This window comes from Clupea harengus, chromosome 16, assembly GCF_900700415.2.
Source record: "Clupea harengus chromosome 16, Ch_v2.0.2, whole genome shotgun sequence".
Taxonomy (NCBI): domain Eukaryota; kingdom Metazoa; phylum Chordata; class Actinopteri; order Clupeiformes; family Clupeidae; genus Clupea; species Clupea harengus.
In genome coordinates, this window is record NC_045167.1 from 13,818,403 (window position 1) to 13,844,383 (window position 25,981).

General features: G+C 45.8%; 1 protein-coding gene across 2 annotated transcripts in view; it reads left to right on the plus strand.

The window, feature by feature from the left end:
* The window catches only part of chrm2a (cholinergic receptor, muscarinic 2a), a 66,981-nt gene that overhangs the window by 17,114 nt on the left and 23,886 nt on the right, over positions 1-25,981 (plus strand). For both annotated transcript variants that reach the window (XM_012823523.3, XM_031582646.1), the window contains exon 2: positions 2,721-2,803. The gene's annotated coding sequence lies outside the window, so the exon portion shown is untranslated. The remainder of the gene's footprint in view (positions 1-2,720; positions 2,804-25,981) is intronic.

Consider the following 25,981-nt stretch of genomic DNA (forward strand, 5'->3'; position numbering starts at 1 on the left):
CTGTTGAGAAGTGGAGAAGAGCTAGACTTGAGGAGTTATAGGAAAGAGAGAGCACAGGGAGAGGGAAGGAACGCCAGATTAAGAGGAAGAGGTAGAGAGAGCGAGAGAAAGTGGGGCAGCGGAACCGGCGTGGCATCCTTGTTGAGTTGGATTAGCAGGGGCAGACTTCTCCAGTCAAAGGCTGTCAATTCGCCCGGGCAGCCGAGTGTGATTGAGCGTGTCTAGCCGCTGCTTAGTCCGCAGCGGCCCACGTCTGGAGTGCCCGGCGATTGATTGAGCTGTCCCTGCCGAGTGGTTCCGTTGGCAGGGCGCCTCTGTGCGGAGGGTACCCCCCCTTCATCTGTCCTGCAGCCCGACTTGTCAGCCGCTGGAGTTATGACATCATGAACCCCCTCATAAGGCACCACCATTGTTTTGAAATGAAGGGGCATCAATTTTCCATCAGCCCCCGCTCGCTGCGAGGATGATTTGTGAATGCTATTATCCTCGGAAAATCGGTGAGGGAAATGGCTGCCTAAAGAAGGCTGCATCTGGCAGTGCGGCCTCCTGGAAATGGTTCCCTCTCTGACCGTTCCAGCTTGTATTGACCAGATCCATTTCAATACTGCCTGAAGAGCCCATAACTAGTAAGTCTATGCCTAACCTAGCCCCCTTTTAAAAAGCAATCAGTTGACAGCTATGCAGTACAAATTACCGTTCTGGACGTCATATGTGCTGTGCCTTTCATTTTGGATGCATTAAATCAGAGTGACCACCAATTCTCTTGTCATCAGCATAATAAAAGCGCTCAAACAAAACAGGCATGGAATTGACATCGAGGGCTTTCTTCTGCGGGCTATGCTAACTCATTTACTGTGGCTACCAGGCACAATAAATAAACTGCTGAGTTCCTCAAACACCTTTATAAACTCCATCACACCACCATGAATAGATAATACATTATGCATTCCACAATTTCTCCCTCCCTGACTTCATCTTGGCCCGTGTCTGTGAAATTAAAATGAAAAATTTCAGCACACTGAAAAAGCACACACCTCCTCCAAGGCGTCTCGGTAAATGAACCATTCTTTTACCTCAAAAAGTTTCCCGTACTCCACTGTGGATGAATGCGTCAGCCCCGCCAACTTCTTAAGCCATTTGAGGGAATGTTTAGATCTTGTGTCTCCTCTCCAGAAATGCCACCGCCTGCTCTTTTCCCTTTCAGGGCCCTCTTGTTTGTCACCTCACAATGCGGCGGTCAAATGCAAAAAGTTATCAGTGAAGCGCAGGAGTGAATCGGTCTCTCCTCCGCGCTCGCCCGCGCCTCCACACCTGCACCGCGGGATTCAATTCAGCCGCGTGGCCTTCTCCGACGACACCGCGCCTCTCTGCCGAGCCAAGATAAATATTACACTGCAAACATGGAACTAATCAATTCTAAAGCACCACGAGCGCATTAATCTGAAGTGGAAGGTAGCACAGATAGTGGCCAGAGAGGAAGAGGAGAGAGAGAGAGTGGAAGAGGGAGAGAGGATGAACAGTGTTTTGTTTGGCACTGGCAGGATGTGATCGGTCTCTACACACTTACACAGATGCAGTTTTGAGCATTGATTAATCCCCTCACCCGTGGCTTACTTATTTATTGTTTGCTTATGAACAGCACGTCCTACTTTCCTATTGTCCTGCTGCAGTCTCTGTGGTGTTCGCGATTATAGTGCTGGACAGAGTGTGCATGGAGCTCATTAGTAACCTGAATTAGATGCTCTTGATGTGGGATATATCGCTCTCTGAACAATAGGCTGCAGAAATGAGCACACCGTTGATGCGGAGGATGGGGAGTGGAAATTAGAAATCAGATGGATGTTTGATTGTACACGCTCAGGTTGGTAAACACAACGTGGGCCTCAGAGGATGTGTAAATACCCTATGAAGTGAAGATGCTGCCTATTACAAACACATTTTCAATACAGCTGTGAGAAACTGTATTGAGGCTGTTGTGTCTGAATTCCCCTGTAAACAACAGACTGTTTACCTGATTCAGCCTATCAAATGTTTTTGTTGGGTATTAATAGATTACTTTACCTTGAAATTCTCTCTGAGTGGTTAATTCAAGGTCATTAGTAAACAACTGTGTTTGTCATGTCATGTGTTTGTTTCTTTCTAAGGTAGGAAAAAGGGGACATCATATGATTATCCCGTGAGCTGGTGTTCCAATATGCAAACAATATGGGAACAAGTGAACAAGAAAACAAGAAGAGACCACAGAAACAAAGATTTTAGTGAATGACAGTACCATTTCTGTGCTCTAGAGTGCTATGAAACAGACTCCGTTTACCAAATTTGGTTGGTGCCAGAGCGTGACATGTTGCAGCACTGAGTTTTGCTCTGTCCTCATTTCACAATTTATTTTCATGAGCAAATGTGCCTGTGAGAGAATTGCATTAAGTCAAGAGTTGAGAATGATGGCAGCTTCCTCGCTCATCAACCCCAGCTTAATCCTCATCCTCAGTTGTAGCACCCCCCCCACCAGGAATCTCGCCCTGCTGCCCCATGTCTTGTGGAGGACAATTACATTTTAAAGGATTCTTCCCCCGGAAATCTTTCATTGTAGATTTAATTATGCTTCCAGGAGCAACTCCCTTGTCAGCCACTGGAACCTCGGGGAGGAAGCAAGTAAGAAGCTTAGCGGCCACCGTGCAGGCACAAGAAAACTCATGTCGACCTTTTTTTCTGTTCCCCAGAACGCTCCACGATGATGGTACGAGACGAGGGTTTCGCCCCTGCTAAGCTGTTCAGAACCGTTTCCTGCAGATGCATTGACAAGGTCAGTTTTCTTTCTCGCCAACCGACACCAGTGTGCAGTATTTTGAATGGAATGTTCTAGTCCTGTGCCCAGAATGCGCTATGTGCTATGTGCCACGCTTTGTGTTTGTTTGTGTCCTCTGTGTGGTGGTGGTCTACTCTCATAACAACCCAACGAACTTTCTCCTGAACTTTGTGAACCTTTGGTCGAAGTCTTATTTATTTATTACAATGTTAAAAACGAGCCAGACTCAGAGAAAAAATGCCCTTTCAGAGAAAACTCAATGAACACGGCTGAAACACACTTTTTCCAATAGGGAGGATTTTGAATGTTTTTTTTTTTGGGGTGATCGGATAAGGTTGAATAAACACAGGGGAGAACAACATGGCCAGAGGACCCTGGCTTGACTAGGCTGCTTATCGGTCCGAGGGTAATGACGGAAAATCTTTAATCCACAAACCTCTGAATGTCATTATCGAACAAGTTTAACAGGGCGTCTGATGCTGAACATTTCCCTCATCCCTCCGGATCCCTATAGATTATCACAAATGCTAGGGAAATGCAGAGGATGTTCACACAGGTAGGGTGCAGACAGAAATTGGGTGAACACTACATCACATAATGAAGACTTTCACAGGAGCCATACCTTGCAATCTCATTAACTATGACTATACTGCTTGTGCCAAATTGGTCTTCAATGAACACTCATGGCTCAGGATTCAAATTATTTGGAATTTATCCAACAGTTCACCCAGCTAACTGAACTGACAGAATCTGTTGATCGACTGCATTGAAATCCAATAGCTGCAGAAGGTGGAGATACTTCACACAAGCTGCCTCTTGGCTAACAATCTCACCTTGCCGTCATTCCTCCTGTTTAACGCCACTCACTCCCCCCTAAGTCCACCTCTTGCTCTCTCCTCAATTAGGAATATTAGCTCAGGCAGCTGCAAACATATTGGGAGGTGCCGGGGAGGATTTCCGAGCAGATAGCTGCGCAAATAACCGGGTAAACAAACTAATAACGGCAGCCCCCTCTTCAGCCGCGTAGGTTAAACAGGCACTCTAATCACTGCCTTTGTTTTCCCTCCATTTGTATTCATCGTCGGCAGCGGCCCAAAAAGCCGAGCTGTCTGCGGCCCTTATCCCCTCCGCTGGTGCGTTTAATATACATGAACCGCGCATGCTTCCAACAAGTGCCAGTGCATGAATGCAGAGGAATTAATGCATGGGAATGTGCAAGCTACAACATGGCTGGTGTCCTTCCAAATACAACTAGGCTCTGGGAGAATGGGAAGAAAGAAGAACGCTGTATGTGGTTACATTCTTTTGTTGGAGTGACAATAGAGAAAGGTTGGGTGCGACGCGGGGACGGGGGGTTGTCAGAATAAAGGCATTGTCATGGAAGCAGATATGCAGACGTACCCATTATTTTCAACACGGCCCTGGAAAACATGGCCGGAAGGACCAGGAGACTCCCCACCGCTGAGCACTGCCGAGCTGAGCCCCGCTACAGCACCAAGGCAGGGAGGCTGCGGGGGGAAGGCAAGCGCAGGTTTGTGATGGATGGCTCCCGGAAAACAGACTTGTCAAGTCTTTTTAAGAGGGCTCAAGCTGGGATGCAGATACTAAAGGGAGAGACAATGAGAGAAAACGAGTTAAGACATCAGCCGGAGACGCGCACACACGAATACTCACACACTCACACACACACACACACACACACACACACACACTCACACTCACACACTCTCTCACACACACACACACACACACACACACACACACATGCACACACTCCATTTAAATATGTATCTGGGAAAGAACAAGCAGTCCACACCTGGGGATGCCACTCAGTACCAGTTGTTGAGGGACGGAGTACCAGGAAATTGCATTACGGACTCTAGGGCCTTTTAAAGACAGAGACATCGTAGACCGCCTATTTACCACCTTGCTTTCTTTTTTTCCCCCTCAACCCCTTTCCGAAAACACTTAGGATAGTGCACATGCAGCAAACAGGATGCATAAGAAGGTCTCCGATGCATAACCACTAGAGATGCGATGAAGAATACCTGGGACAGCATAACAATGAGATATAAGCGGTCTACTGACAACAGCTCTCAACACTCCAAAAGGTGTTTACATATTTACATATTCATTTAGGACCAAGAACTGCTGACTATGCACTGCAGGGGTTCTGACATGCACCTATGGTTCGACACCAGACACCAGTACACCAGGCAGGTTCTCGGGTACACAAGGACACTTTTGGCGACTGATGCTACACTACTGATGGAGGGAAATAATGAATTCTACTGAGCACATTCCTTGGAGGTGTAACCAAGAAATGGTCCCAGGGCTGAAAATGTGAGGGGGAGGAAGGCTCAGCCGACCTTAAATAGATCTCCCCTCATTCCAGCACAGGCCTGCGAGTCTCTGAGCATATGTAATGTTCCCCTCACTGAGGTGGTGTGCTAACATCCTGGAGGTGGTAATTATGAAGTAAGTGGGAAACAGCAGTGGGGTGAGGTGGCGGGGTTAAGACACAGGGGACCGCCTACGCTCCGTATACATCTCCCTCCAGGGGGTGCATGAAGGTTTACCAAGGGTGTGAGCAACACCCCTGATTAATGAGGCTGTCACCTGGGCCTCCCTGTGGCATGCTACCCGTCAACATCTGCTTCGACCCCCAGCCCCCTCATCCCCCCCAGCCTCCTCTCCATATCACTTGTGGAGGTGAGGTGGTTAAGGGGGTGAGTGGGGGCACATTTCCTTGATAATACCCCATTCCTCACTTCCAATGTACCATCAAAAACTCTGAGCCATGTGATGCCATGTGAGTCTTTGGGTGGGGGAAAGCGGGCTTTAGGCGAGGGCCCGTTGCACGGTTCTCAACACCGATGAGGGATTGAGGTCTTTGTCATAAAATCTCCTCCAGACAGCTCTGCCAAGCCCTAGAATCTCCATCATACCTGCCTCTTATTGCACTTAGAGTTAGAAGCAGGCACAGAAAGTCACCAGGTTAAGAAACCCCTCAAGGTTGAGAACCTCATTTCTCTTAGACTCGTTGAAACCAGGAAATTCCCAATAAGAGGCCGATCCGACAGTGCAGTGCGTTTCACAAAGCAACTTCAGAGTGCTTTTGATTCTCAGTGGAATGGGTTGGAATTCTCAAACTGTTAAAATAAAACAAGTCACCTCTCAAGGATAAAGCTTGCCCCTATACATGCTGGTGGGGAATGTCAGGAATCACATTCAAGGGACCACCAGTGGCCACATTCCATTTGAATGACTCATTGCCAAAACTAATGCACAGGATTAGCAAGATACATAGCCTGCATGTGAACCAAAACACATAAATATGCATATTGCAGTCTGCATATTGTAAAATACAAACTCATGAATATTTTAGACTGTAAAAAAAGAAACCTTCCCTTGTGGCCCCCCTCCAAGCTAAGCAAACAAATACGCAATCAAACACATATGCATGCTTACACACACACACACACACACACACACACACACACCTTTTCTCTTCACATACCACATAGACATACTCACCTATATAATACATACATGCATGCATATCCTTTATACAATCCCCATACACACATATCCACTCACACAAACACAAACACTCTTACAACCACTATCTCTCACACACACACACATACACACACACACACACACACACACACACACACACACACACACACACACACACACACACTCTGACTTGCTTAAGGGAGAGTAAATCAGTGGTGACAGTCTGCAGGGACAGATGTGCGGCTTTATTAAATAAGCGCCCCCCTCCCCTAAGAGCTGTGTAATTTATGAGAGGAGATAAAGGTGATGAAGTGGAGCTGGAGCAACATCCGCCCCGGAGAGAAGGAGAGAACGACAGAGAGAGGGACGGAGAGAGAGAGGGAGAGAGAGAGAGAGAGGGATAGAGAGAGAGAGAGAGCGCGTAAGATATAGATTTAGTTAGAAAAAGAGCAACGTAGAGAAAGAGACTGAGAGGGAAAAGACCACAAAGCTACAAAACTGTCCTCATTTTACATCTCTGTTGGGGAACTGCTGCTGACACACAGATAAATCTTGAGCAGGAGGCCCGGTGCACAGAGAAACTCCTGAAGACCACTCAGCAGAAATGTAGTCCACCATGTGCACACACACACACACACACACACACACACACACACACACACACACACACACACACACACACACAAAAACACACACACACACACACACACACACACACACACAGAGAGCCTAAGAGACACCTTGTACCACCGCTGAAAATGTGGTTATGATTGTCCGAAACCATCATCATCATCATCATCATCATCACATTGTCGCCATCAGGAGCACCACCATCATCACCATTATCATTTTCATTTCTGTTATCATCACCATAATCGTCATTATATCAACATGAAGGTCATCAGGGCTATTCAATGCAGCTATGATGAGTCATTCGGAAGTACCAAACTCCTTTTTTTATCTCTGTCTCTTCGATTTGTGTGTGTGTGTGTGTGTGTGTGTGTGTGTGTGTGTGTGTGTGTGTGTGTGTGTGAGAGAGAGAGAGAGAGAGAGAACGTGTGTGTTTGGATGGGTCTTTGGAGGTGCATGTGTGCCCAGAGGTCTTTCTACAGCAGCCCCCTAACCTGTGCAAGTAGTCCTCACGTTGACTAGAGAGCTTCTGTGTGAAAGAGCCCCGTATTCAGACTAATGACGACTCCTATTAGGGGAGCGAATGTATTAAGGCCCCAGGGACAGCGATCGTTAAGCAGGGACAGGGTAGAAATCATTTGGCTGGGATGATCTTTGTCTGTCTGGAAGAATCGTAATGCGGCAGCCTGCACCAGTTCGACATTAAAATAGAATTGTACAAAATGGACCTGTTCCCAACAATATGTGAGCTATGGAAAAGGAAGTAAGCACACTATGGTGGCCCTCGTCATACATGTTGTCCCATATATTTAGTATGACCCTGCTAAATAATGAATACACCCACGAGATGCATTCTTCAGCGTTACATGGTAACCATAGCAATAAGCACCATGATGTCCCCAAGCAGAGTAGGAAGCTGTGAAACAGAGCTGAACACTTGTGACCTATCTATAGCATTCTGTACCTATATGCTCTGGCAACCACGTTCATTTTTCTTTAAGATGATAAGATGTCTGGTGGCTTCTTTTCTGTTCTCCTCCCCTCCATCTCAAATGCACCTGTGCCCACTGGAGTCTGTGCTATCTCTCCCTTCCGTTGTCATTAGTGATAACAGGTGGAGGCGAGCTCATGGTGACGTCCCGTGCTCGCGGTAAACACAAGCAGATCCGCATATCACAGCCGAGCATCTCCCTGTCTGTGATTGGGTAAGCACATGGCACAAAACGGCAACAGCAGTCACCAGGGCTGCTGCTTTATTATTGAATACCCTCTGGTTTTCCAACCCCAACATCTACCCTCCCCCTCCTCCTGTTTTTTGTCCTGTTTTTTTCTCCAGACCTGACGTGTTTTCCCACCAGTTCTGACTATAAGCAGGTGCAGCTCTTTCATTTTAAAGACAAGAGTCCCAAAGAGTGGCTTGTTATGAGCGTGTTTTTTAATAGACGAGCAATGCTGCTGAGGAGTTCCTTTTCTAACTTCTCCACCCTCTTTCTCTCTCTCTCTCTCTCCCTCTCTCTATCTATCTGTTATTCTCTGTGTCACGATAGAATTAGCATTTAAACATGAGGTTGGCTATTTGCCTCTCAAGTGAGGGAGGGAAAGTGAGAATTGAGTAGCAAAAAACTGACACTGAAACACTGAAAATGCCAACAGAGGAAAGGAACATGAAAGAGAGTGAGAACAAATGGATACGTCAGACAGACACTGACTATGTAAAAGAGACAAACTGAGAAAGTGCAGCGAAAAGAAAGAGGCAGAGAGAGAGAGAGAGAGAGAGCACAAGAGTCACAGAGAGGACGGCTGGGTGAACAGAGCTCGGGGAAATGTCGTCTCTGCGGGCCAGCAGCAGAGAGATGTGTGGTGAGCCGGTGCCTCAGACATTTACATATGAGCCAGTGGAAAAGCACCACTTCACAACCTCATTTCCTCCAGTGGAAATGTATGGATTTCTCAAGGTGAGACCGGGAACAGTGGGGTAGATGTATGTCAGGGAGAGACTGGGAGCAACTCCCAGGTCTGTTTCTCTCAAATGCACCCCTTACCCTTGACAAAGTTGCAGAATCTGTGTGTTTTAATATGCACAACACTTGAGATTCTCTCTCATTTCATCTCAGCGTTGACAAATAGTGTCTGGGTCATGTGAAGGGTGTGCGGCCCTGGCTTTAACCCTCGCTGTCATCACGGCTCGGGATTCTTTGGGCTTAGCATTTATCACCAGCTCACAGAATTCAACAACAAACATGAGACTGGCTGCAGCCCTCGGAGCCCTCCTCAATTTGAACTGGGGACGACTGTTGGGGGTGGGGTGGAGAGATGAGAGAGAGAGAGAGAGAGAGAGGTGTGACAGAAATGGCGCTTGGTAGAACCTGTCCAACCAGCGTACTATACGCAAGAGAACATTTGTTTTTGGAAATAGGGTCTAAAGCATCTTTTTCAGCCTTGAGAGGATGTGTTTTTTCCCTCTTTTTCTGTGCCTCAACAACAGCATTCTACACAGCATGTCAAAGGGCGTAGAACTGTGTTATGTTCCCATTCTCTTTATGAATCATGAATTTCAATTCTATTTTTTTTTTCCCCAGAGAGGAGATTACTTCATGTGCCTCTAGGTATGTGTAATATTAATATGGAATAAACAGGTAGACATGTAGGAGCTGTTGGAAATGAATTATAGAGAGAAGATGGTGTGAGTACCATGCATCTAAATAGGTAGCAATGAAATTACATACGGCTGGATTAAGATGGATTTAGACATGTTATCACACCGATAGGAGAGTTCCAAGTTAGAAGAGATGTTTATCTCTCCTAAATATTTCATGTTACAGTATTAGATTTATGGTTGTAAAAAAACAACTCTGCCTGAAGCGCAGTACACAGTAATTACACTTGCCTACGACCAGTGTTTATGTTTAATACATCAGGCAATGAGTCGAACGGGCGAACCGCAAAGCAAACACTAAATCTTTATTGATGCAGCCCCTTAAAACCACAAGGCAACAGTTGGGATTGGAGGCCTGGTGGCCCGCCATCATTGCATCACACATTTGCATGTGATTCGAAAAGATGAGGTGGTCCTGCTTTAATATATGACCTGTGCTCTGGTTTTACCCTCCTTTATGGATTTCAGTCATTGGATTTTTACGGTCAATGGATCATTATCACTCTCCACTAAACACAGTTTGCGATGACGGACATAAATAGTTAGCCACAGGCAGGATCAGTAAATTACACTGACGACATTATTTATACATACAGAACTGCAGGGCTATATGTCTCATAAATGGCCAGTGATGTTTGTGTAAATAATTTCAGGGCGCTTACAAAAGCTCACCACACAAAGTCCTCCATGCTGCTCTGTAATCACTTAGCCAGCCACATCCGTGTGCCGAACAATTAGTCTCCCTCATCAACGTGCATATTAAATGTGTTAAAACACACACACCATCACAGTCACAATTAACCCAATGGCGCTAGTGTCACCAAAGAGATTTATCATCACAGAGCCTGAATCAATTCAGCGGCATTAAACAGTTTCAGTGGACTCGCCCATCAACAAGCACATTACACGTGTATCTTGAATGGTACTTAATGCAGATGGGCCTATTCATGTCTCCATAAACAGCAATAACGGGTACCCACATTTGGTGGGATCACCTGGTGAGCTCCTGCATTTGGAGCTGCCTGCCAGAGAGGGGCTGGTGGCGTGGTGTGTGGGTAGAGCGCCAGGTCCTGGTGCGCCCGGCTGCCAGGAAGGGAGTTGGAGGCTGCGGCAGTCGCTCCTCATTAGAGGGCCATTGTGGTATTTCATCAGCCCCAGCCAAGCTCTCAGCAGGCCAACAAAAGAGCCGGAGCCCGAGGCGAGGCGAAGCGCCGGTGATGGAGAGACGAGGCGAGGCCAGACTCGCCCGCAAACCCATTAGCGGCCTATTTTTTTTTTTCATCGTTTATTTTTTTTTATTCCTTCCATTCTTTCCGTCTTTCGTTTTCTTTGCACCGGTCGATTCAACTAAATGCAGCACAATACCTGTTGTCATTCTCTCCTGTTCGGCATCAGGTGGCTTTGTTGTTTTTTTTTTGTTTTTTTTGTTTTTTTTGGCAAGAGCTGCTTCTACTCCCTACTCCTATTTTGTCATCTCTACATTCAACACATGCCTCAGTTCACACATTCAGTGTGGTGGGAACACACACAAACACACACACTAGCGCATGTTGTCTTCCAGTCAGGCTCACCTGCTCATATTCTCCCAGTTTGAACTTGTGGCCCCCTGAAAAACAAATAAACATGCGCACACACGAACACACACACAGACATATGAACACACACACACATGCAGGTTAATTCTTAAACTAATCACTGCCACAAATTACTCCATTGGATGCCTTCCAGCATCCCTAGGCAGCATCAGCGTCCTCAGGAGCAGCAGCTGCAGTAGCTCCCATGCTGCTGCCTATTAACACAGATAAACAAGCCCAGCAGAGGGGAGAGTGGATGAGGGATAAGTAGGTGGCGGAATGTTTGCGCACTCCCCTGACCCCACCTTGAGCTGCTTGGATGAACTCTCCCTGTGGCACCCTGGCACGCATCTCTCTTTCCCCGTCCCTCTCTCTCTCCCCCCCCCGTTTCCCTGCATGGCACTCAGACGAGGCACTCGGGAGGAAGGTAGAAACTCTCAAGCAGGGGCGGCTCGTCCATAAGGGCGATTGGGGCGACGCACTGCCTAGGGAAAAAAAAAAAAAAAAAAAAAAAAAAAAACTCCTTATGTATAAACGCAATGTCCTTGTAAGTTGCGTAAATGACACGTACATTTAAATGTAATAATTGTTTTTCTGTCGGATTCTACCACTAGACCGTCTGATCTGCCTCTGTATGTCATTGTCGAATCAGGTAACAGTCGTTCAGTCAGCCTAAAGTCGTGCTTCAAATGGCCCCACCCCTTCTGGGGCGATTTGGGGCGAAATGAAAATCGCCCCAGACCTCTCCCATTGACTCCCATGTTAAATCCATTTTTTTCACAAAACAGAGCTCTCAATGCATTCTCTATGGCTTCCGGGAGGGCTCGCCCCTCCTGGTCTTGTCATAAGTAGTGGACGTAAAAGCCTATACGAACGTCATACAGCTTCGACGGAGGCATATTCTATCAAGATGGCTGCCCTGTCCAGTGAAATAACTCGATTCGCTCTTTGACAGAAACTCCTTTTTAGTCGGCGTACTAATGAAGATAAATTGACAACAAAACAATTAGGACTTCCTAGATCAAATGTATCCATTCAACAGGTTTCTACAAAGGGAGAGAAATCCTACATCCAAGAATTGGAACGAAAGAAAATCGCGTGGCTAATGCGGTCTGTATTTCATATACCACTGTCACTTTTCATAGGTTTTACAGTGTGTTTCACAGTTCGCTTCTTGCACTAACACTGAATAATTTTTTAAGTGATGACTTATTTTGCTTTTGTAAGCCAATACTTTCAAGATCAGTCAATAAATATTGTTGTTTTTGACTTATGTTACCCCTTCTTTATGATGTTACTGGACATATCATGTGTCCTGTTAAGCTATGTTACATCATACAACATTTGAGACACGTGGATAATGAAAAAGTGGGATAATTTAATGTGGAGCCACATCATGTTTGCTTATGAAGGCTCCTGGATGCAACTTTCTTCCATAGCTTTCCACCTGTAACTTGCTACTCTAGCTATGTAGCAAGAGGGGACATATTACTGTTGTGTGCTGCCAATAGTGGACAAAAAGGTATTGCTGTATGAGTTAATCAGCTAACTTAATGTACTTACTGAATGGGTCGCCTTAATCATTATAAAAAAAAATTGCCCCCCCTGAGAATTTTTTCAGGAGCCGCCACTGCTCTCAAGTGACCCATGACTTCAAGGTGATCAGTGTGAGTTGAAGTGTGTGTGTGTGTGTTTGTGTATGAGTACATGTGGGTTTGAGGAATTCATTAGATAGTAGTCAGTGTGGCTGGGGAGGGGAAAAGAGATAGAGAGAGAGAGGTGAAGGAGAGAGAGAGAGAGCAGATGCCATTTTGAGGGCGTGTGTTGGGCCGCTTTCTGACAGTAGACAGGAGCAGAGGGCACCAGTTCTCCTGTGTGTGCGAGTGAAGGGAACGAGTTACACTATCAAGCCTCCAGTGCTGTTAACCAGATATGGAAATGAGCTCTTTAGCCTCTGTGTAAAACAAAATCATCTTTACCCCAGTGCCAAAACGGTGCTCCACATGTCTCGGGCTAATTTAGAGGCATTATGGCATCAATAACACAGAATGCTTATGTTAGAGACCACCAAAAAATATATTTTTCACAGTTCTCCATTCAGTCTACTTCCTTGTTTTGGTTGAAATGTTTCTCTCCTCATCCCTGTGAAGCATTGGATCAATTGAGACACTCTTCAGTGAGGGTGAAAGAGCAGGGGGGTGGGGGGCGGGGGCGGTGGCGGGGGAGTGGGGTAGTCGGTGTCCAATCCCAGGCGAGGAGGCAGGGAGAGCAGTATTGATCTCGCTGAGAGGAACAAGATTGAGGAGGCCCACACTGACAGGTTACTCTTATTGTTACCCAACTGAGAAATACAGTGCTACACACAGCAGCAGCCACCCTTTGACAAAACAAACCTTAGAGCCATGTATCAGTTGTCATCTGGCTACTCCTGGGCATGCGCTGTTGCTCTCTCGTACCTCTCCAAAGGATAAAAAAAACCTGATGATTTAAGCATTGATTTCGGAAGGGAGAAAGTGGGGAAGTGGGAAGAAATAACCATAGAATATTCTAGAAGCATGAGGAACCATCTGCAAAGACTGAAAAAAAAAAAAAAACATGTTGGACAGTAAGTTTAAAGGTGGCCTGGCTCGAGATTGTGTCAGAACGTGGGAGGAAATACACCCAATTGGGTTTGCATTATTCTCCAAGCCGTGCTGTTCTATTACAGGCAGCCTCCCTTCCCCTTATGAGCATCCGTCAGGCGAAATTGCTTTTCTCCCGGCATTAAGCTGTCAGCTCCACATAACAAATGTGGGCGAGTGGAGCAGAAACATGATCAGTGGGGTAATGAAGCCCCGGGGTCAAAGAAAAAAGAAAAAAGAAAGAAACACCCGTGACCTTTCCCTCAGAGTCAGAATGCCGGAGAGGGTGTTCTATTTGTTCTGTATGCTTGACTGTCTTTAGTGATACCACCACCACCACCACTACCTCTCCCTTATGGTATGGAATGCACAGATGAGGGCCTTCAATGTACAGTGAGGCTGCCCATCTTCTGGAGTGTTCTCTTATTAGGGGCTGGCTGCTTGTTATCCAGATTCCCTCTTCAAATGACATGGTGCAGGTTGTTTGCGGATGCTTGTTCATATTGAACCCTTATTAACGCGCAGCGTGTAATCACTGTACGACCGTTGTTTGGGTTTGCGTCGAATGCAAAATGGTGTTGGACTGCTGCTCTTTTTTTTTTCTTTCTTCTCCCGTCAGCGTGAGTTCATCCTTGAGCTGAGACACTGGGAGCTCATTTACAGCTGTCTAATTGATGAGTGGTGGATGGTGGCGTGTACACAGCAGGGCAGACGCTGACAGCTGAGACAAAAGCGAGATTGATGGGGGAGAACGCTTAACAAATGAGGGAGAAATGAGAGTTTGAGAGTGTGCTTTAAAAATAGGCACGGGAAAGAGGGTGGACTCGTCGAGGAAAAAGGACGACTAGAGAGGGAGGGAGGGAGCGAGGGATACGTGGCGGGGGGTTGGGGGTGTTTGGGAGTAAAAGTTAAAAGGAGAGGAGACTTACAGTGCACACGGCTACATAAACGAAGAAATGGATAGAGAGAAAAATAGATAAAAAGAGAAAGAGAGAGCACCTACGGCCTGGAAAAAAACACAGGGCTGGCCTTTTCTTGTGATAAAGCCGGCGAGGGCAGAGTAGAAGAAACAGAGGATGCACGCTTGAATGGGTTTCCTTCCCCTGCTCGGCAGCACCCTAAGGTGCCCGGCTATCTCCGAGCAACACAGCGCTTACCCAATTACCCAGCGCTGATCACACAAACAAATCCTCGGCGGTGAGATGATTAGCCAAACAAGAAGTCTGTGGAAACTGTTGGGGTGGCGGTGGCGGGCTGAAAAGGTTTCATGCACAGCCAGTGGATTAGACATGAGAGTCAAATTCACTCTGTCAAAATCACTAAGCAACATACTGTATCTCTTTTCCTACCATAAAAAGCATATTCTAGAAACAGGATGGCATGCTTCAGAGACGCATTATGGGATTGGGAGAAAACACTGAAGTTAGCTTTGGCACCTGCACTCTTATTCTGAGCCCTAGAAATAAGTAATTCATAATACAGTGCATGTATGTTTAATCCATCTAATCTGTTTTTGTGAGGAGATGTACTGTCTCCATGAAACTTTCAGAGTAGCCAAGCTTTAAGACCTCCTATTACTCTGGTGGTCTCTGTAACATTCACATATTGTCTCCTAGTGCTGGACCTTAGTTATCTTTTTGACATTGGTTATTTATATATAGAACGACAGAACATCAGGCCAACTCAGATGTGACTCCCGTTTTAGAAAAGGAGGGTGTTTATGTGGTGGTGGTGGTGGGGGGGGGGCATCCGTTCTGTCCTACTCCCCTTCTCTCCCCCAGTGATCCCTTTCACTCTTTCCCTCCTGCTCATGGTGGATATATAAACAGCTGACAGGCCTCTCTCTCCCCCCATCTACGTGTGTGTGTGTGTGTGTGTGTGTGTGTGTGTGTGTGTGTGTGTGTGTGTGTGTGTGTGTGTGTGTGTGTGTGTGTGTGTGTGTGTGTGTGTGTGTGTGTGTGTGTGTGTGTGTGTGTGTGTGTGTGTATGGATGGGTGTTTTGTGTTATATGTGTGGGGACGTCTGATCTCATGTTGTGCTCTGACGCATGCTGTTGGCTACAGGGAACACTCTGGAACATCTTTACTATTAAGAGCGGCTTTGAATGGAAGGAGAAAATGAGGTGATAAATGAACTATATGGGTGGTACATTACCTCACAGGTTGCATTTATGTGGATGGAGGTGATTCTGGTTGCTATGAATCCTCCACATACAAAATGACCTTTACCGCAGATTCTGTCAAGGTCGTTAAAGGAAAAGTAATTGGAGTGTGAAGTACGTCCACTACAATGGCTAGAATGTGCAAATTACCTTGACATGTTTTGAAGCTTTACAAAGGACTTCCCTTCCTTTGTGGACAGTGTGTGTTACGTTTTCACAATCAGATCATGTTTTCTTCTCCTAAAGCCCAAACCTAATAGTGACCACATGTAATACCACGGCATACAGCATTGGACACAGTCCACTCGCCTCTCGGGGAAGGCTTTGTGTCCACTGAAGCCTGCTAGCCTGGGATGGAGACAAGCAGCTTTTCCTTGTGAACACAAGATAAGTCAGAGGTGGCCAAGGGGAAATTTTTTCAAAGTATGTGTGTGTCTGTGGGGCTACTGTGTCTGTGTGTGGGGCTAGTGTGTGTGTTTGTGTGTGTGTGTGTGTGGGGGGGGGGGGGGGTTGCTAGTGTGTGTGTATGTATGTGAGTGGCTTGTTGTGACCACTCACTCACAGGACTTATATTGAATATAATTCACGGCGATCTTGCACATGTTCTTATGTGTTTACATTCACACTACTGTTTACTACGTTTCCCATACACCCTGGGGTAATTACGATGTGTGTTCTGCGACAATGAGGAAGTGGAGTGGTGTTGAAATAAACCTCTTTTTTTTACTGCCTATGAAATAAACAAAGGGTAATCTTGTTAACTCTTCATGAAATTGCCTCCGCATTTCCCCACCGTTCAACTTCTACACTGGTGACCTCATTTACTCTCAGATGATTCCGGAGTTTACAGTGCACAATGGCTAACACTCGCTCAAATTAGGTCATATCTGCTCTATAGGTCTCCTAGCCAACCAATTAAATATGACTAGATATGTTATCATGAAAAGATTGCCATGTACAACTTTATCTTGAGTTGGCTTCTTCCAAGCACAAAAGTAGTTTATTAGCCACGTGATTTTATTCAACTGCCAGTCTGCCACCACCACCTGAGCATCATCTCCACTCAGCCCAGCTGATGTGTCAGTATCGGCAGTGTCATCGGGTCCTCCATTAAGGTTTGCTGAATCTTTGGAAGAAGGAATATATTTCCTATCTATGCACTATTCAATAGGCTCAAAGTATTTAAACTCAGCAAGACTTGTCTAAGTAGGCTAATTGCATATTAGACACACAGCATTTGTAGGCTAGACAATGTCATAAGCCTAAATGGCGCAGTCAGCACCAGGAGCTCATCTTTTTCTCTGTTTGGTTTTTAACACATCATATACTGTATACCCTGGTGAAATGTAAGGAAGGTATGACTGTATGAAGTATAGATATATATATGTATAGATACTGCCAAACACTAGAAGTACCTGACCCCTTTTGGATCATTTCCGTTCTTGCTTTTAATTAGGTTTAAATGTCAAGATATGACCCTTCTGCTGTGCCACCGGCTATTATGTGTGTAATTTTCCGTGGTTTGGCTTGCCAAGGAATTGTTGTTCATCCCTTTGTTACCAGGCAGCCAGATAGACAATTAAGGGAAGACTGTGAATGGACAGAAAGGCTAGGCCGTTGAGAGAGTGGCTTCTGGTCGCCTAAGGCATCTCAACACAACGTCCCCACCCCACACCCCAACAGTGACCTCCTTTCCTGTGTTGTGTTGACTTAGATATAATCAGGAGTCCTATGCCCTGGCAACCAGCCGCCAATTCTCATCACGTCCACTCGTCAGCCATGATGTTGATAGTTAATTACAGAGCTAAGAGACATACGGACAAGTTAACTAATCACTAGCTGCTGGTAGACATTAAGTGTTATTGGGGCCATCATGCGCATATACATACATGGGGCCTGTTCAATTGACTTTGTATGGCGGAATATTAATGGTTGACCAGATGTTTAATTGTTATGTCTAATTGATGTGATTCATGCTCGAGTGTGAAAGGAAGACTATATATCTGACTTATTCACTGTCATGCTTGAAGAAAGGCATTAAATCGGGTATGTTATCATAAGAGAGGCATTAGAACAGCAATGAAGATTTAAGAGGAGAATTTATTCATTGTTATAAAAGACTGTTACATCACAGGAACAATGTGGTTCACCAGTGGATAATGGGAGACAAGTCGCAGTGGAGAAAGCGAGAGCTGTCTCATAAATGTTAGATCACTAGAGGATTCCCAGAGTACCTAGGGCACACAGTCAAAGTGCAGACTCAGTTGAAGTCTCCTTGGTAGACAGCTACAGGAGAAGTCTGCCCTGAGCATGAGCTAAACACTGAAAAGCCAAAAATGAGAATAGCAATATAAAAAATAGCAATTTAAGACAATCTTCATTCAGACAGACTTGGCACATATTTTCTTCATTAATTTGCCAGGAAATGACCCATTTTACATTTTGTCTTGACTACAGTAAGTAATTGGTAATGTTGTCAAAATACCATGCTCTCTCGATCACTGGGTCAGCTGTTTGACAGTCTTTTTTTTTAGTAGAAAACTGAATACTTATGAATAGTAAACTTGCTGTAATACTGGTCATGCCACAGACCCAAGGTTCCACACTGCAGTATTTAACTTTCAAGAATGCACACTTGCATGTGAGCTTAACTTGTACTGTAACGGTCCTGCAAGGCTTTAATTCTGTAAATAGGAAACAAAAAAGAGAGGGTGCCAATACACAATAAAAATGAGTCAATACAACACCTTGTGGTGTGGGAATCAAATATACTCTCGTGCCGATGTGAAGATACAGCGCTGTAATGTGAATTCGTTCCACTTCACCGGGCACCCTGTTCCTCTTGTCAGTCTCACCACAGATTTACATCTATGTCAAATCAGATTTTGTCTTAGGCAATCCCAAATGGAGACATGTTTTTTGCAAACTATAACCTATGTTGAACTACTGCAATTTATGGAATTTCACGTTTTGCAGCTCATGGCTTGTGCAAAGATTTGTGCATATTTGGTAAGCTATTCAACAGAGAAGCATTATATTCTTGTGCAATAAATCATTTGTCAGTTGAAGGCAATTGTAGTCATTTTCATACAATAAGCATCTGCAGTTTCTGTAAAAGAATAAGAGGAGGCTGTTTTCTTGTGAGCAACTGCACTAATGGCGTGGTGGTTTTCAACATGTTGTTTAACTGCATTAATTATCCTCCGAGAATTGTGCCAAAGCATCTGAGAAAAACTGTAATGAGGACATTAATAGAATTATCTGCACAGTTTGTTGCTGAGGGAGAGACATGGGTATTCTGTGAGCCTGGTGGGTAGACAGCAATGAGAAACAGAGCTGCAATACCAGGAAATGGACACACTCAAACCATCATCGTGCTGGTTGCACAAACTTACACCAGGCCCTTTGTTTAACAATGCATCCATACTTCACACAACAGGGCAATCGTTGCGTGTCTCGTGCGTCAGACCAGAATCTCTTTGAGGAGAGGCAGAGCGTGGTAGTCATGCAGAGGCAAACGTGCATCTGGCAGTAGAAGGTTTGACCGTAGCGTATAAAATCTGATTTTCTGGTTAATGCTCACAGTTTAAAGAGTACTGCTGCGAGACGGCACAGCTATTACTCTACGGGGCTTTCGCTTTTGATAGGCCGTTAAATTTGAGAAAACTTGTACATTATATATCAGTTAGATAGATAGATGGATGGATGGATGGAGAGCTTGATAGATGGATGGATGGGTGAATAGATGGATTGATAGATGGACAAACTAGTGCCAGTGTGTTTGACTCATTCACAGAGTACATTGTGGCCCCTGGGCTGGCAGAAACTGAGCAGTTTCAGTGATAAACAAACAGGGCTCTCAAAACAACCCCTCTCCAGGGCTGAGAGGCATTTAAATGTTTCAGAAAGAAAGGGCATAGGAGCGAAATGTGTGCCAGGGCAAGAGCTGGCGCCAAAGCAGAGCCCTCGCGGAGATCTATCACTTTAAATAATTTAGATCCTTTTCTAGTTTTAAACAGGCCTATGACACACAATTTGAGCTAAAATACTCTCCCAGGCTGTTTCAAACAAGGACAGCTCTTGAGTTTTCTCTGACTGTCTCTCTCTCTCTCTCTCTCTCTCTCTCTCTCTCTCTATCTCTCTCTCTCTCTCTCTCTCTCTCTATGTCTCTCTCTTTCTCTTTCTCTCTTTTTCTCTCTCTCCAATGCCCCAGTCACTTGAAAATACCTAATCAGCCAAACCTTGAATTGTGTAGTTCTAATCAATGCTCTGGATTCGGGAAATCCCTCAGGGAAAATGGCAGTTGTCATAGTCCATGACACTAATTTCACTCCAGCCTTGCCTGTCATAAAACATCTCGCTCAGCACTTCAATGGCAGAATAGAAATGATCGTTTAGAGGCGAAGAAAGTGGATGATGGGCACATGTGTAAAAATAAGCCCCTGTATCCTGGTCTGCCTCATCTTCCCGGAAAATACACCCTGTCCCATCCCTGGCTCAACGGCATTTTAATGAAAAGGGGATTATTCTGACAAAGTAGGATGGGCACTGAGTTTCCCAGTCAGTGAGCACCAAGCCTCTACTGGTACCAGCTTTGTCAAAGGGCAAATAGATCCAGTTGAATCCATATCTACCCAATGACCATATGCTGGTATTTAGAGGTGATTAAAGGCAACGGTTGGTGTGCTGCACTGTGTTTTTTCCCTCCATTTCCTCCACTTTGCCTGTTGTTTGAATTATCCGGACCCTCTGCTGTTTCACCACATGCCTTCTTGTTTTTCTAATATAATCGCCCTTCCGGAAACGTCCTCTAAATCTAGCATAGTGGGGGGAGATATCACTCCTGAAAAACACTGTCATTTCTCTCAAGTCTCATCGAACAGCCGCACTCTGAGGATGACTTGCTTAAGGTCAACGTGTGCATTTCATTTCATGTGCCAATTTTTCATGAACTTTCCATCCCAGTCTTCCGTAGAACGGTACTGCAGTGACAGACTGATGTCGTTACTAAGGGCAAAGTAAAATACCTTTTCAAGGCGGTCCCCAGTTCTAATAAGCATACGCCTTAATCCCCCTGTGTGTGGCATAGTCCTCCACAGAAGAAAAGTCAAAGAAGTAAACATGCAATCGATCAAAATGCCACTCGCCAGGCTATCTGTCTCCAAAAACTCTAAAGCGCCGAGACAATGGACCAAAGCAGAGACATGTCCCCAAGCGCACACACTCACCCTGAGGCATAAGACTCACTGTCATAGACGCCTGCGAGGACAACGGATGGTTCGGCGGAGGGAGAAAGGGCACATGTCTCAAGTCCTGAATGTGAGGTGTCAGCACTTGATTAATGCCTTGCATCATCATGTGTATGGCGTCTTGGGGAAGGGATGATAAGGGCGTCAGAAATCGCTGATGGATTGCTAACAGTTCCTTTTGATAAGCCTCATTTCTCTCCCTCCCGTGTTTCAGCAGATACAGCAGTGCGAGAGTTTTCACATCTTCCTCACCTTGGTCTCCTTTCTCTCCGTCTTTCGATCAGGAGACCTTGTGGGTGTCACCCTGTGTGGTTCGTCTTTGTAGTTCCATTATGATTGCAGTAGTTTTCAGGCCTTTTCCTAAAAGTTAGACTTTGGTGCTGATTTGAAATGAGGTGACTTTTTGTTGATTTTCATGTACTGGCATATTTTGGTTGAGTTGGACTGAAACCAAGGGATCCCTCGGGATTGGAGGCCTGCCTGACTCCACTAGCACAGTTCTCAGGTGATGCAGCGTACCTAAAATTGCACATCAATTTGTCCCCTGGCTGCTGTCTACAGATATAAAACTTTAATGGACTTGGCAGTGCCAAATATAATATGAAAATGATGTGACCCTGCATATAAGCCATATGGTATGAATTGTATTGCCTTCGGGCTGGCTGGAAGATAATCCAAAGAAGATAAGAAAGCAGAAATCATATCACGCATACACACATGCGCAACCCTTGCGCCCACAGATGAGACAGATGTTGGGGCGAAGGTGGATCAGGAGAGCAGAACATTTTGAAATATGATCAAAAACCACACAGTGTTATCAGCACAGATGTCCTCAAGGTGGTATTTCTGGAGCTATCATTCTAGTGGAACACATACATACGTACAAAGCATCACATGTAATTTCACTGTGATGACAGCTGATTGGCCTTCAAGGGTAATTACCCACACTTTCTGTGTATGACTGTCCAGTGCCATTTTTGTCATCAAAATACTGTATGCAATATGAACAGATATTTCTGCAAATCCTATCATCAGATATCATTACGTAGCAACATACACCAGTGGACTTGCGGCATCAGTTTCCTGACATCAGAAAAAACTAAATCAAATAAATGGCAAAGAGAGTGTGATCAATAACTAGCACGGCTCAGTGAACTGAACTGCACAAGGTGGGCCCCGTCTCCCATAAATTGCCTTCGCTTCAAAACAAGTTGCCAATGCGTCTGATGCACGGCGGGCTTAAACTAGTCAAGCAGCGTGAGTAATTGCGTTTTGTTGAAGGGGGCTGAGGTGGAGAGTGGAGTGGGGGGGGGGGGGGGGGGGACGGGGACGGTGCAGTCGAAGTGAAATTACACGGTGCCAAAAAATGCCAGCATCTCTGTCGTGGTGGCCACTCTGCAGCCTCACCCAGCCACGTTTCCACCCTGCCTCCTCTCTGTTGGCGGCCGGACGTTGATGAAGGCTGAGAAAGGTCACGACCTCCATCCCTGAAGCGTTAACGACTCCCTCCCCCTGCTCGCCACCGTGCCTAAACAACTGTCATCACCGTTCAAGAGAGCAATCCCCGCTGCTTGGTTAAATAGCTGGAGAAAAAAAAAAAGCAGTCCAGCCATTTGCCAGCAATTTGCTCAGTAGTTGTGTTTTTTAGTAGGTCATGAATGAGAGAGACAAGTTCCCATTACTCACCTCGTACTCATCAAGCCTCAAGGCTTAGAAAACATTCTCTGTGTGTTCCACATCCCTCTGTTTTTGTGATGAAATGTTCTTTTTAGGAAAGAAGGAAGGTTCATCTCACCGAATGAGTTACGCATGGAAGGGGAGGAAGCTGCGAGTATGTGGACGCCACAGGCAGACGTTTTTTCCTGTGTGACTAAATCCACACATACTTCACATACTCATCGCAATTTACTCCGAAGAGGAATGGCACATAAGCCAGGAGGAAAGGCTTTTGGCAACGAGAAAGAGAATCTCAGTGCGCATGACAGAGACACATGCGATGGAATTAATGCCTTTCTTCATGGAGGAGGTGGCAAAAGGACATGTTTGTCTGGTGGGCAGGGAGGATTTTGACTCGGGGTGGTTAGAGTTTGCGCTTATGTCCACTATGGGGTGACTCACTGAAGGCAGGATTCACACATTCACGTGCCAGTCTCCTGGTGACCCCTGGCGAACGTGTCGCATCTGGGTCAGTGGTGGGGGAGGGACGCTTGGGGCGAGAGTGTGGATTTGCTGCAAGAATTCAGCATCCAGCCGCTGCAGTTAGCAATTTGCACGTAGCATTCAGGCTTAGCTTATAGACATACTGGAAAATAATATGCTTTTTACATAATTGTAAATACATTTCCTTCTGCAATGCTGACAGATTGACCTGACCAGATTAACATAACCTCACTTTCACCTCGACCTAAGTTAAACAAATGACTGAGGCACAGGAGTGCGAGGGGAATAGAAAGACAAAATGAAGCAAGCTTCCTCAAAGGACATTATCAAACAAAACCAGACTTGCCTAATTACTGTCACGGAAGATTATCCGCGGCGTCACTCGGCCTCTTTCACTCTACCAAGAGAGAGAGAGAGAGAGAGCGTCAGCAGCAAACGCAGGCCTTAATTGTACACAGCTTGCGCACTCGGGCCCAGGCAGCAGCCCTTCAGCTTCTCAATGGATACTCCTCAGCCAAGACGGCGGGAGCATCGCAGCGTAGAGTTTCTTATCGGCTAGGCAGCAACACTCACCTGGGCTAATCTCTGTCTGACACCTTCCTCATCTCGCTCCGCTGCAACTATGCAGCCCCCTATTCAGCCCCGGCTGATTTGGCGACGCTAGTAATCGCATTAGGTAATCCTGCCACTGAAAGGATACAGTGAAGGATATTGTCAGGGAACTTTCTCTCTCTCCCCCTCTCTCTATCACTCTCTCTCTCTCTCTATCACTCTCGTTCTCTCGTTCTCTCCCCCTCTCTCTCTCTCTCCCCCTCTCTCTATCTCTCTCTCTCTCTCTCTCTCCCCCTCTCTCTAACACTCTCTCTCTCTCTCTCACTCTCTCTCTCTCGTTCTCTCGTTCTCTCCCCCTCTCTCTCTCTCTCCCCCTCTCTCTATCTCTCTCTCTCTATCACTCTCTCTCTCTCGTTCTCTCTCTCTCTCCCCCTCTCTCTATCTCTCTCTCTCTCCCCCTCTCTCTATCTCTCTCTCTCTCTCTCTCTCCCCCTCTCTCTAACACTCTCTCTCTCTCTCTCTCTCTCTCTCTATCACTCTCTCTCTCTCGTTCTCTCCCCCTCTCTCTCTCTCTCTCTCCCCCTCTCTCTATCTCTCTCTCTCTCTCTCGTTCTCTCTCTCTCTCCCCCTCTCTCTATCTCTCTCTCTCCCCCTCTCTCTCTCTCTCTCTCTCCCCCTCTCTCTATCTCTCTCTCTCTCTCTCCCCCTCTCTCTATCACTCTCTCTCTCTCGTTCTCTCCTGTACCTACCCACCAGGGGGCTTCAGTTGGAGGAGAGCCAGGAATGACTCTATTTCTCCTTTCTCTAATTGTCGGCTCTCATTGTGTTTAGCCACGTACATTTAACCTTCCATGGGGCTTGGCTCGTGGACCCTGCTCAGGGACCACTTACGTTCGCCCTTCTAATCCAGCACGAGACAATGAGAGACGTGCTGTCTGGCTGAAGTGACAAGCTGATTCCTCGTACATGCGGGAGACAACCGTATGACATTGCACTGCATTATCTCAAGTGTAGATTACAGAAATGGATGCCATTGAATTGCGTGGCAGTGTTCGATAAGACTATAGTAAACCAAAGACATCATAGCTCTCAATCCACAAGTGGCACAACTAGATATGAAAGGAGAACTAAACGGGTCTAAGGCAGAGTGTGCCGGCATGCATAGTGGTGTAACTGGACCTGGGGAAGGGAAAACACAGGCAGTGCGTTGATGAGATTACCAGGCTATGGAATCCCTAAGGCCCAGGAGCCGAATTTGACCAGCTGGGCCAGTGGAGCTAGCCTTAATTGGATGTTCTCAACACTGCTCGTGTTTATGAAGTGTATACGTGTGTGTGTGTGTTTGACTCTGGCTCCTATATAAAGGAAAATTGCTCAGTTCCTCTATCCATTGGCAAAACACACTCCCATCAATCTCCTCCAATCAGCAGGCTGACCACGGGGGAATGCCCACAGGCTGATCAATACATCACAAGTATCAAAAAAACTGTAATCATGTGATCATCTTTGCCACTGAGCTGAGGTGATGAATGCTGGCTGGCGTGTGTTTCCTTCATAGCTAGATTACTTGTTAATTGCTATGATCTACACTCTCAGTGATGTCCCAGTAAATCAGTGGGACACACTAATGGACTATCATGATTGCTTGTGGGTGAATTACAAAAACGTCTTGACACAGATATTAAGCATCAGTGAAATATCACAGGGAGATACAAGGGGGAAAATGTATTTTAATAAAATGCAAATGGAAGAGAACAGCTAAAGTCTTAATTTAGTTCAGAACATTTTTCCAGCCTGCTAAATTTACAAGCTGTGTTTTTGCTTTCAACCTAATAACATATGCATGTATATCATTCAAAAGCAAACAGCTTGACTTGTTCCTTTCTTCACCCATTGAAATCTACAGCCAGAGCACAACATCTCTCTTTTGTTGCCCGATAGCCCTGTTCAGATGAGGAGTTTAAATCTCGTAGACATCGCTCCCCTCCTTTTTCTTTGTTGGGGGCTGACTGCAGTGAGTATAATTTAAAAGACAAGGATGATGGCCAAC